Raw genomic sequence first — 14,040 nt, forward strand, 5'->3', positions numbered from 1 at the left:
CACTCACACACACACTCCCAAAACACACTGTCTCACTCACACACACTCCCAAACACACTGTCTCACTCACACACACTCCCAAACACACTGTCTCACTCACAAACACACTGTCTCACTCACACACACACTCCCAAACACACTGTCTCATTCACACACTCACTCCCAAACACACTGTCTCACTCACACACACTCCCAAACACACTGTCTCACTCACACACTCACTCCCAAACACACTGTCTCACTCACAAACACACTCCCAAACACACTGTCTCACTCCCAAACACACTGTCTCACTCACACACTCACTCCCAAACACACTGTCTCACTCACAAACACACTCCCAAACACACTGTCTCACTCCCAAACACACTGTCTCACTCACACACACACTCCCAAACACACTGTCTCATTCACACACTCACTCCCAAACACACTGTCTCACTCACACACACTCCCAAACACACTGTCTCACTCACAAACACACTGTCTCACTCACACACACACTGCCAAACACACTGTCTCACTCACACACACACTCCCAAACACACTGTCTCACTCACACACACTCCCAAACACACTGTCTCACTCACACACTCACTCCCAAACACACTGTCTCACTCACAAACACACTCCCAAACACACTGCCTCACTCCCAAACACACTGTCTCACTCACACACTCACTCCCAAACACACTGTCTCACTCACAAACACACTCCCAAACACACTGTCTCACTCCCAAACACACTGTCTCACTCACACACACACTCCCAAACACACTGTCTCATTCACACACTCACTCCCAAACACACTGTCTCACTCACACACACTCCCAAACACACTGTCTCACTCACAAACACACTGTCTCACTCACACACACACTGCCAAACACACTGTCTCACTCACACACACACTCCCAAACACACTGTCTCACTCACAAACACACTGTATCACTCACACACACACTCCCAAACACTGTCTCACTCACACACACACTCCCAAACACACTGTCTCACTCACACACACACTCCCAAACATACTGTCTCACTCACACACACACACCCCCAAACACTATCTCACTCACACACACACTCCCAAACACACTGTCTCACACACACACACATTCCCAAACACACTGTCTCACTCACACACACACTCCCAAACACACTGTCTCACTCACACACACACTCCAAAACACACTGTCTCACTCACACACACACTCCCAAACACATTGTCTCACTCACACACACACTCCCAAACACACTGTCTCACTCACACACACTCCCAAACACACTGTCTCACTCACACAAACACTCCCAAACACACTGTCTCACTCACACACACACTCCCAAACACACTGTCTCACTCACAAACACACTCCCAAACACACTGTCTCACTCACAAACACACTGTCTCACTCACACACACACTCCCAAACACACTGTCTCACTCACACACACTCTCCCAAAGACACTGTCTCACTCACAAACCCACTCCCAAACACACTGTCTCACTCACACACACACTCCCAAACACACTGTCTCACTCACAAACACACTGTCTCACTCACACACACACTCCCAAACACACTGTCTCACTCACAAACACACTCCCAAACACACTGTCTCACTCACAAACACACTGTCTCACTCACACACACACTGCCAAACACACTGTCTCACTCACAAACACACTCCCAAACACACGGTATCACTCCCAAACACACTGTATCACTCACACACACACTCCCAAACACACTGTCTCACTCACACACACACTCCCAAACACACTGTCTCACTCACACACACACTCCCAAACATACTGTCTCACTCACACACACACACTCCCAAACACTATCTCACTCACACACACACTCCCAAACACAGTCTCACACACACACACATTCCCAAACACACTGTCTCACTCACACACACACTCCCAAACACACTGTCTCACTCACACAGACACTCCCAAACACACTGTCTCACTCACACACACACTCCCAAACACACTGTCTCACTCACACACACACTCCCAAACACACTGTCTCACTCACACACACACTGCCAAACACACTGTCTCACTCACAAACACACTCCCAAACACACTGTCTCACTCACACACACACTCCCAAACACACTGTCTCACTCACACACACTCCCAAACACACTGTCTCACTCACAAACACACTGTCTCACTCACACACACACTGCCAAACACACTGTCTCACTCACACACACACTCCCAAACACACTGTCTCACTCACAAACACACTGTATCACTCACACACACACTCCCAAACACTGTCTCACTCACACACACACTCCCAAACACACTGTCTCACTCACACACACACTCCCAAACATACTGTCTCACTCACACACACACACCCCCAAACACTATCTCACTCACACACACACTCCCAAACACACTGTCTCACACACACACACATTCCCAAACACACTGTCTCACTCACACACACACTCCCAAACACACTGTCTCACTCACACACACACTCCAAAACACACTGTCTCACTCACACACACACTCCCAAACACACTGTCTCACTCACACACACACTCCCAAACACACTGTCTCACTCACACACACTCCCAAACACACTGTCTCACTCACACAAACACTCCCAAACACACTGTCTCACTCACACACACACTCCCAAACACACTGTCTCACTCACAAACACACTCCCAAACACACTGTCTCACTCACAAACACACTGTCTCACTCACACACACACTCCCAAACACACTGTCTCACTCACACACACTCTCCCAAAGACACTGTCTCACTCACAAACCCACTCCCAAACACACTGTCTCACTCACACACACACTCCCAAACACACTGTCTCACTCACAAACACACTGTCTCACTCACACACACACTCCCAAACACACTGTCTCACTCACAAACACCCTCCCAAACACACTGTCTCACTCACAAACACACTGTCTCACTCACACACACACTGCCAAACACACTGTCTCACTCACAAACACACTCCCAAACACACGGTATCACTCCCAAACACACTGTATCACTCACACACACACTCCCAAACACACTGTCTCACTCACACACACACTCCCAAACACACTGTCTCACTCACACACACACTCCCAAACATACTGTCTCACTCACACACACACACTCCCAAACACTATCTCACTCACACACACACTCCCAAACACACTGTCTCACACACACACACATTCCCAAACACACTGTCTCACTCACACACACACTCCCAAACACACTGTCTCACTCACACAGACACTCCCAAACACACTGTCTCACTCACACACACACTCCCAAACACACTGTCTCACTCACACACACACTCTCAAACACACTGTCTCACTCACACACACACTGCCAAACACACTGTCTCACTCACAAACACACTCCCAAACACACTGCCTCACTCACACACACACTCCCAAACACACTGTCTCACTCACACACACTCCCAAACACACTGTCTCACTCACAAACACACTGTCTCACTCACACACACACTGCCAAACACACTGTCTCACTCACACACACACTCCCAAACACACTGTCTCACTCACAAACACACTGTATCACTCACACACACACTCCCAAACACTGTCTCACTCACACACACACTCCCAAACACACTGTCTCACTCACACACACACTCCCAAACATACTGTCTCACTCACACACACAAACCCCCAAACACTATCTCACTCACACACACACTCCCAAACACACTGTCTCACACACACACACATTCCCAAACACACTGTCTCACTCACACACACACTCCCAAACACACTGTCTCACTCACACACACACTCCAAAACACACTGTCTCACTCACACACACACTCCCAAACACACTGTCTCACTCACACACACTCCCAAACACACTGTCTCACTCACACAAACACTCCCAAACACACTGTCTCACTCACACACACACTCCCAAACACACTGTCTCACTCACAAACACACTCCCAAACACACTGTCTCACTCACAAACACACTGTCTCACTCACACACACACTCCCAAACACACTGTCTCACTCACACACACTCTCCCAAAGACACTGTCTCACTCACAAACCCACTCCCAAACACACTGTCTCACTCACACACACACTCCCAAACACACTGTCTCACTCACAAACACACTGTCTCACTCACACACACACTCCCAAACACACTGTCTCACTCACAAACACACTCCCAAACACACTGTCTCACTCACAAACACACTGTCTCACTCACACACACACTGCCAAACACACTGTCTCACTCACAAACACACTCCCAAACACACGGTATCACTCCCAAACACACTGTATCACTCACACACACACTCCCAAACACACTGTCTCACTCACACACACACTCCCAAACACACTGTCTCACTCACACACACACTCCCAAACATACTGTCTCACTCACACACACACACTCCCAAACACTATCTCACTCACACACACACTCCCAAACACACTGTCTCACACACACACACATTCCCAAACACACTGTCTCACTCACACACACACTCCCAAACACACTGTCTCACTCACACAGACACTCCCAAACACACTGTCTCACTCACACACACACTCCCAAACACACTGTCTCACTCACACACACACTCTCAAACACACTGTCTCACTCACACACACACTGCCAAACACACTGTCTCACTCACAAACACACTCCCAAACACACTGTCTCACTCACACACACACTCCCAAACACACTGTCTCACTCACACACACACTCCCAAACACACTGTCTCACTCACAAACACACCCCCAAACACACTGTCTCACTCACAAACACACTGTCTCACTCACACACACACTCCCAAACACACTGTCTCACTCACACACACTCTCCCAAAGACACTGTCTCACTCACAAACCCACTCCCAAACACATTGTCTCACTCACAAACACACTCCCAAACACACTGTCTCACTTATACACACTCCCAAACACACTGTCTCACTCCCAAACACACTGCCAAAAACACTGTCTCACTCCCAAACACTGTCTCACTCACACACACACTCCCAAACACACTGTCTCACTAACTAACACACTCCCAAACACACTGTCTCACTCACACACACACTCCCAAACACACTGTCTCACTCACACACACACTCCCAAACACACTGTTTCACTCACACACACACTCCCAAACACACTGTCTCACTCCCAAACACACTGTCTCACTCACAAACACACTGTCTCACTCACACACACACTCCCAAACACACTGTCTCACTCACACACACTCTCCCAAAGACATTATCTCACTCACAAACACACTCCCAAACACACTATCTCACTCACACACACACTCCCAAACAAACTGTCTCACTTATACACACTCCCAAACACACTGTCTCACTCCCAAACACACTGCCAAAAACACTGTCTCACTCCCAAACACTGTCTCACTCTCACACACACTCCCAAACACACTGTCTCACTAACTAACACACTCCCAAACACACTGTCTCACTCACACACACACTCCCAAACACACTGTCTCACTCACACACACACTCCCAAACACACTGTCTCACTCACACACACACTCCCAAACACACTGTCTCACTCACAAACACACTGTCTCACTCACACACACACTCCCAAACACACTGTCTCACTCACACACACTCTCCCAAAGACATTATCTCACTCACAAACACACTCCCAAACACACTATCTCACTCACACACACACTCCCAAACAAACTGTCTCACTCACACACACACTCCCAAACACACTGTCTGACTCACACACACACTCCCAAACACACTGTCTCACTCACAAACACACTCCCAAACACACTGTCTCACTTACACACACTGTCTCACTCACACACACACTCCCAAACACACTGTCTCACTCACACACTCCAAAACACACTGTCTCACTCACGCACACACTCCCAAACACACTGACTCACTCACAAACACACTCACAAACACACTGTCTCACTCACACACTCACTCCCAAACACACAGTCTCACTCACACACACACTCCCAAACACACTGTCTCACTCACACACACACTCCCAAACACACTGTTTCACTCCCAAACACACTCCCAAACACACTGTCTCACTCCCAAACACACTCCAAAACACACTGTCTCACTCACACACACACTCCCAAACACACTGACTCACGCACACACTCCCAAACACACTGTCTCACTCGCACACACACTCCCAAACACACTGACTCACTCACACACACACTCCCAAACACACTGTCTCACTCGCACACACACTCCCAAACACACTGTCTCACTCGCACACACACTGCCAAACACACTGTCTCACTCACACACACACTCCCAAACACACTGTCTCACTCCCAAACACACTCCCAAACACACTGTCTCACTCACACACACACTCCCAAACATACTGACTCACTCACGCACACACTCCCAAACACACTGTCTCACTCGCACACACACTCCCAAACACACTGTCTCACTCACATACACACTCCCAAACACACTGTCTCACTCACACACACACTCCCAAACACACTGTCTCACTCACACACACATTCCCAAACACACTGTCTCACTCCCAAACACTGTCTCACTCACACACACTCCCAAACACACTGTCTCACTCACAAACACACTCCCAAAAACACTGTCTCACTCACGCACACACTCCCAAACACAATGTCTCACTCACACACACACTCCCAAACACACTGTCTCACTCACACACACACTCCCAAAACACACTGTCTCACTCACACACACTCCCAAACACACTGTCTCACTCACACACACACTCCCAAACACACTGTCTCATTCACACACTCACTCCCAAACACACTGTCTCACTCACAAACACACTCCCAAAACACACTGTCTCACTCACACACACTCCCAAACACACTGTCTCACTCACACACACTCCCAAACACACTGTCTCACTCACAAACACACTGTCTCACTCACACACACACTCCCAAACACACTGTCTCATTCACACACTCACTCCCAAACACACTGTCTCACTCACACACACTCCCAAACACACTGTCTCACTCACACACTCACTCCCAAACACACTGTCTCACTCACAAACACACTCCCAAACACACTGTCTCACTCCCAAACACACTGTCTCACTCACACACTCACTCCCAAACACACTGTCTCACTCACAAACACACTCCCAAACACACTGTCTCACTCCCAAAAACACTGTCTCACTCACACACACACTCCCAAACACACTGTCTCATTCACACACTCACTCCCAAACACACTGTCTCACTCACACACACTCCCAAACACACTGTCTCACTCACAAACACACTATCTCACTCACACACACACTGCCAAACACACTGTCTCACTCACACACACACTCCCAAACACACTGTCTCACTCACACACACTCCCAAACACACTGTCTCACTCACACACTCACTCCCAAACACACTGTCTCACTCACAAACACACTCCCAAACACACTGTCTCACTCCCAAACACACTGTCTCACTCACACACTCACTCCCAAACACACTGTCTCACTCACAAACACACTCCCAAACACACTGTCTCACTCCCAAACACACTGTCTCACTCACACACACACTCCCAAACACACTGTCTCATTCACACACTCACTCCCAAACACACGGTATCACTCCCAAACACACTGTATCACTCACACACACACTCCCAAACACACTGTCTCACTCACACACACACTCCCAAACACACTGTCTCACTCACACACACACTCCCAAACATACTGTCTCACTCACACACACACACTCCCAAACACTATCTCACTCACACACACACTCCCAAACACACTGTCTCACACACACACACATTCCCAAACACACTGTCTCACTCACACACACACTCCCAAACACACTGTCTCACTCACACAGACACTCCCAAACACACTGTCTCACTCACACACACACTCCCAAACACACTGTCTCACTCACACACACACTCCCAAACACACTGTCTCACTCACACACACACTGCCAAACACACTGTCTCACTCACAAACACACTCCCAAACATACTGTCTCACTCACACACACACTCCCAAACACACTGTCTCACTCACAAACACACTCCCAAACACACTGTCTCACTCACAAACACACTGTCTCACTCACACACACACTCCCAAACACACTGTCTCACTAACTAACACACTCCCAAACACACTGTCTCACTCACACACACACTCCCAAACACACTGTCTCACTCACACACACACTCCCAAACACACTGTCTCACTCACACACACACTCCCAAACACACTGTCTCACTCACAAACACACTGTCTCACTCACACACACACTCCCAAACACACTGTCTCACTCACACACACTCTCCCAAAGACATTATCTCTCTCACAAACACACTCCCAAACACACTGTCTCACTCACAAACACACTCCCAAACACACTGTCTCATTTACACACACTCCCAAACACAGTCTCACTCCCAAACACACTCCCAAACACACTGTCTCACTCCCAAACACTGTCTCACTCACACACACACTCCCAAACACACTGTCTCACTCACACACTCCAAAACACACTGTCTCACTCACGCACACACTCCCAAACACACTGACTCACTCCCAAACACACTCCCAAACACACTGTCTCACTCACACACTCACTCCCAAACACACAGTCTCACTCACACACACACTCCCAAACACACTGACTCACTCCCAAACACACTCCCAAACACACTGTCTCACTCACACACTCACTCCCAAACACACAGTCTCACTCACACACACAGTCCCAAACACACTGTCTCACTCACACACACACTCCCAAACACACTGTTTCACTCCCAAACACACTCCCAAACACACTGTCTCACTCCCAAACATACTCCCAAACACACTGTCTCACTCACACACACACTCCCAAACACACTGACTCACGCACACACTCCCAAACACACTGTCTCACTCGCACACACACTCCCAAACACACTGACTCACTCACACACACACTCCCAAACACACTGTCTCACTCGCACACACACTCCCAAACACACTGTCTCACTCACACACACTCTCCCAAAGACACTGTCTCACTCCCAAACACACTCCCAAACACACAGTCTCACTCACACACACACTCCCAAACACACTGTCTCACACCCAAACACACTCCCAAACACACTGTCTCACTCACAAACACATTCCCAAACACACTGTCTCACTCACACACACACTCCCAAACACACTGTCTCACTCCCAAACACACTGTCTCACTCACACACACACTGCCAAACACACTGTCTCACTCACACACACTATCCCAAACACACTGTCTCACTCACACACACACTCCCAAACACACTGACTCACTCACGCACACACTCCCAAACACACTGTCTCACTCGCACACACTCCCAAACACACTGTCTCACTCACACACACACTCCCAAACACACTGTCTCACTCCCAAACACACTGTCTCACTCACACACACACTCCCAAACACACTGTCTCACTCACACACACACTCACAAACACACTGTCTCACTTCCAAACACACTGTCTCACTCACACACCCACACAGCAGTAAGCAGTAAAATATTCATTATATATCACAGAGAGACAGTGAAGTTAACACATACACACAGATAGAGTCATAGATAGACTATGACTCTGTCTTATAATAATCTTTATTGTCACAAGTAGGCTTACATTAACACTGCAATGAAGTTTCTGTGAAAAGCCCCAAGTCGCCACATTCTGGCGCCTGTTTGGGTACAGGGAGGGAGAATTCAGAATATCCAAATTACCTAAGAGCTCGTCTTTCGGGACAATCGACCTATGAGTGTGTGTAGTAACCTCTGTGATAGTAACCACTGTCTCTCTGCGATATATATTGAATATTCTACTGCTTATTGCTCAGTAACTGGTGTGTGAGAGAGAGAGAGAGAGTGCGTGTGTATGAGAGATCGTGTGAGAGAGAGAGTGTAAGTTTGTGTTAACCCTCACTGTCTCTGTGCTATATAACTCGTATTTCACTCTCTCTCACACATTCTCTCTCACACACACTCATACACTCTCTCTTCACACACACACACACACACACACCAGTAACTGAGTGGTAAAATATGCTTTATATATCACAGAGGGACAATGAGAGACAGTGTGACACACACTCACTATTTCTCTGGCAAACACTAACTCTCACACACACTCATTCTCTCACACTCCTAGTCCCTCTCTCTCAGACTGCATCACACATGGACACACCAGTCACTGAGCAGTAAGCAGTTAAATATGTGTTATATATCGCAGAGGGACAGTGAGGGTAAAACACACTCTCGCCACTCTCACACTGAAGTAACTGAGCAGTAAGCAGTAAAATATATTATATATGATAGCCAGATAGTGAGGATAAACACACTCGCACACCAGTAACTGAGCAGTAAAATATGTGTGAAATATCACAGAGACAATGAAGGTAAAACACACACACTCACGCAGACTATTTCTCACACTCATACACTCTTGCAGACATAGTGACACATTCCCTCGCACACACTTCCTCACACACACTCACATATTCACAAACTTTGATATTCACACACTCTTTGACACAACAGTAACTGAGCAGTAAGCAGTAAAATATGCATCATATATCACAGAGACCGTGATGGTAAAACACACTCTCTCTCTCACAGACACACACACCCCAGTAACAGAGCAGCAAGAGTAAAATATTTGTTACATATCAAAGAGTGACAATGTAAAATACAGAGGCTCACTCGCTCACACACGCACTCTCTCACACACACCCACTCTCTCACAAACACACTCACACACACATCCACTCTCTCTCTCTCACACACCAACCCTCTCGCGCACACCCACTCACACACACATCCACCCACTCTCTCTCACACACCCACTCTCTCTCTCACACAGCCACTCTCTCTCACACACACCCACTCTCTCTCACATGCACCCAGTCTCTCTCACATGCACCCAGTCTCTCTCTCACGCACCCAGTCTCTCTCTCACGCACCCAGTCTCTCTCACACGCACCCACTCTCTCACACACACACCCACTCTCTCTCACATGCACCCAGTCTCTCTCACATGCACCCAGTCTCTCTCTCACGCACCCAGTCTCTCTCTCACGCACCCAGTCTCTCTCACACGCACCCACTCTCTCACACACACACACACACTCTCTCACACACATGCACTCTCACACACACCCACTCTCTCACAAACACACTCACACACACATCCACTCTCTCACACACACCCACTCTCTCTACACACACCCACTCTCTCTCACACACACCCACTCTCTCTCACACACCCACTTCCTCTCACACACACCCACTCTCTCACACACACCCACTCTCTCTCACACACAGGCACTCTCTCTCACACACACACATCCCCTCTCTCTCTCACACATACCCACTCTCTCACAAACACACACCCACTCTCTCTCACACACGCACACACACTCTCTCACACACCCACTCTCTCTTACACACACCCACTCTCTCACACCCACCCACTCTCTCTCACACCCACCCACTCTCTCTCACACCCACCCACTCTCCACACACACCCACTCTCTCTCACACACACCCACTCTCTCACACACACCCACTCTCTCTCACACACACCCACTCTCTCTCGCACACACACCCACTCTCTTTCGCACACACACCCACTCTCTCTCACACACACACACTCTCTCTCACACCCACCCACTCTCTCTCTCACACACCCACTCTCCACACACACCCACTCTCTCTCACACACACCCACTCTCTCACACCCACACCCACTCTCTCACACCCACCCACTCTCTCTCACACCCACCCACTCTCTCTCACACCCACCCACTCTCTCTCACACCCACCCACTCTCTCACACACACCCACTCTTTCTCGCACACACACCCACTCTCTCTCACACACACCCACTCTCTCACACACACCCACTCTCTCACACACACCCACTCTCTCTCACACACACACACACTCTCTCTCACACACACACCCACTCTCTCTCACACCCACCCACTCTCTCTCACACACACCCACTCTCCACACACACCCACTCTCTCTCACACACATCCACTCTCTCACACACACCCACTCTCTCTCACACACACACACACTCTCTCTCACACACACACCCACTCTCTCTCACACCCACCCACTCTCTCTCACACACACCCACTCTCCACACCCACCCACTCTCTCTCACATGCACCCACTCTCTCTCACACACACCCACTCTCTCACACACACCCACTCTCTCTCACACACACCCACTCTCTCACACACACCCACTCTCTCACAAACACACACCCACTCTCTCTCACACACACACCCACTCTCTCTCACACCCACCCACTCTCTCTCACACACACCCACTCTCCACACACACCCACTCTCTCTCACACACACCCACTCTCTCACACCCACCCACTCTCTCTCACACGCACCCATTCTCTCACACACACCCACTCTCTCTCACTCACACCCACTCTCTCTCACTCACACCCACTCTCTCTCACACACACCCACTCTCTCTCACACACACCCACTCTCTCTCACACACACCCACTCTCTCTCACACACACCCACTCTCTCTCACACACACCCACTCTCTCTCACACACACCCACCATTTTCACTTGCCTTTAATGTGACAGGTGAGCCTGCTTGGTCCCCACGATCTCACTTGCTTTGTTATTCAATGTTACATTTCTGATAATGACTTCAGCTGATGATTGAAGATCTCACTGCATCCGTTGAAAAAAATTACAGAGCTTTGTCCTGGAACTCGCCCTGCTTAGTCTTCAAATGTCTTTGACATTTTGAGGGTTTTAAACATTCATTTGCCAGTAATTCCCTGTATGTAACACCCAGGAAATTTGACTCCTGATTGCAGTGGCACAATTTATAAACCCACCCCTCAAATACTCATCGTTGTGCTGCTTTGTTCCTGTTTTCAGCTTCTTCATGGGTTGTTCACCAGAGGCCCTGGAGTTCACTCCAGCACTGCTGGCAGCTGCAAAATGGAGGAATCTCTCTCGGGCCCAGAACACGTGATGTCAGCGTACGGGTCGTGTGACCTGCTCGCTGGCGCCGCCTCCGGCGGGAGGACTCCAGAATTTGCTGAACAAAACAGGCCCGGGACAACGCACTGACATCAGGAGGAGCCAGTCCTACTTGCTGGGCTCCAGGACTGCGCACTGCTTGATAAGAGACACATGCGCGGAATGGCCGACAATCTCAAACGTCCATCATGGTTGGCATTTGTAAACACTAGTCGTGACCGTTGGCCATTCCTTCCGCGATCTGGATCACTACCACCCTCCTGAAACCTTCCCGAGATCCACCCACAGGTCACGACCCTGAGCTTGAAAACCCCGGGCCTATGGTATCCTTGTCTCTATTCGCCGAGGCACAGAGTTTAAGAAAAGGCAGGTGATGCAGGAACTGTATAAAACATTGGTTAGGCCTTAGCTAGAGTAATACTCACACACACTGTATCAGAGAGTGAGTAAATCCCACACTTACACACTGTATCAGAGAGTGAGTAAATCCCACACTCACACACTGTATCAGAGTGAGTAAATCCCACACTCACACACTGTATCAGAGAGAGTAAATCCCACACACACACTGTATCAGAGAGTGAGTAAATCCCACACTCACACACTGTATCAGAGAGTGAGTAAACCCCACACTCACACACTGTATCAGAGAGTGAGTAAATCCCAAACTCACACACTGTATCACAGAGTGAGTAAATCCCACACTCACACTCTGTATCAGAGAGTGAGTAAATCCCACACTCACACACTGTATCAGAGAGTGAATAAATCCCACACTCACACACTGTATCACAGAATGAGTAAATCCCACACTCACACACTGTATCAGAGAGTGAGTAAATCCCACACACACAAACTGTATCAGAGA

This window comes from Scyliorhinus torazame, chromosome 24, assembly GCF_047496885.1.
Source record: "Scyliorhinus torazame isolate Kashiwa2021f chromosome 24, sScyTor2.1, whole genome shotgun sequence".
Taxonomy (NCBI): domain Eukaryota; kingdom Metazoa; phylum Chordata; class Chondrichthyes; order Carcharhiniformes; family Scyliorhinidae; genus Scyliorhinus; species Scyliorhinus torazame.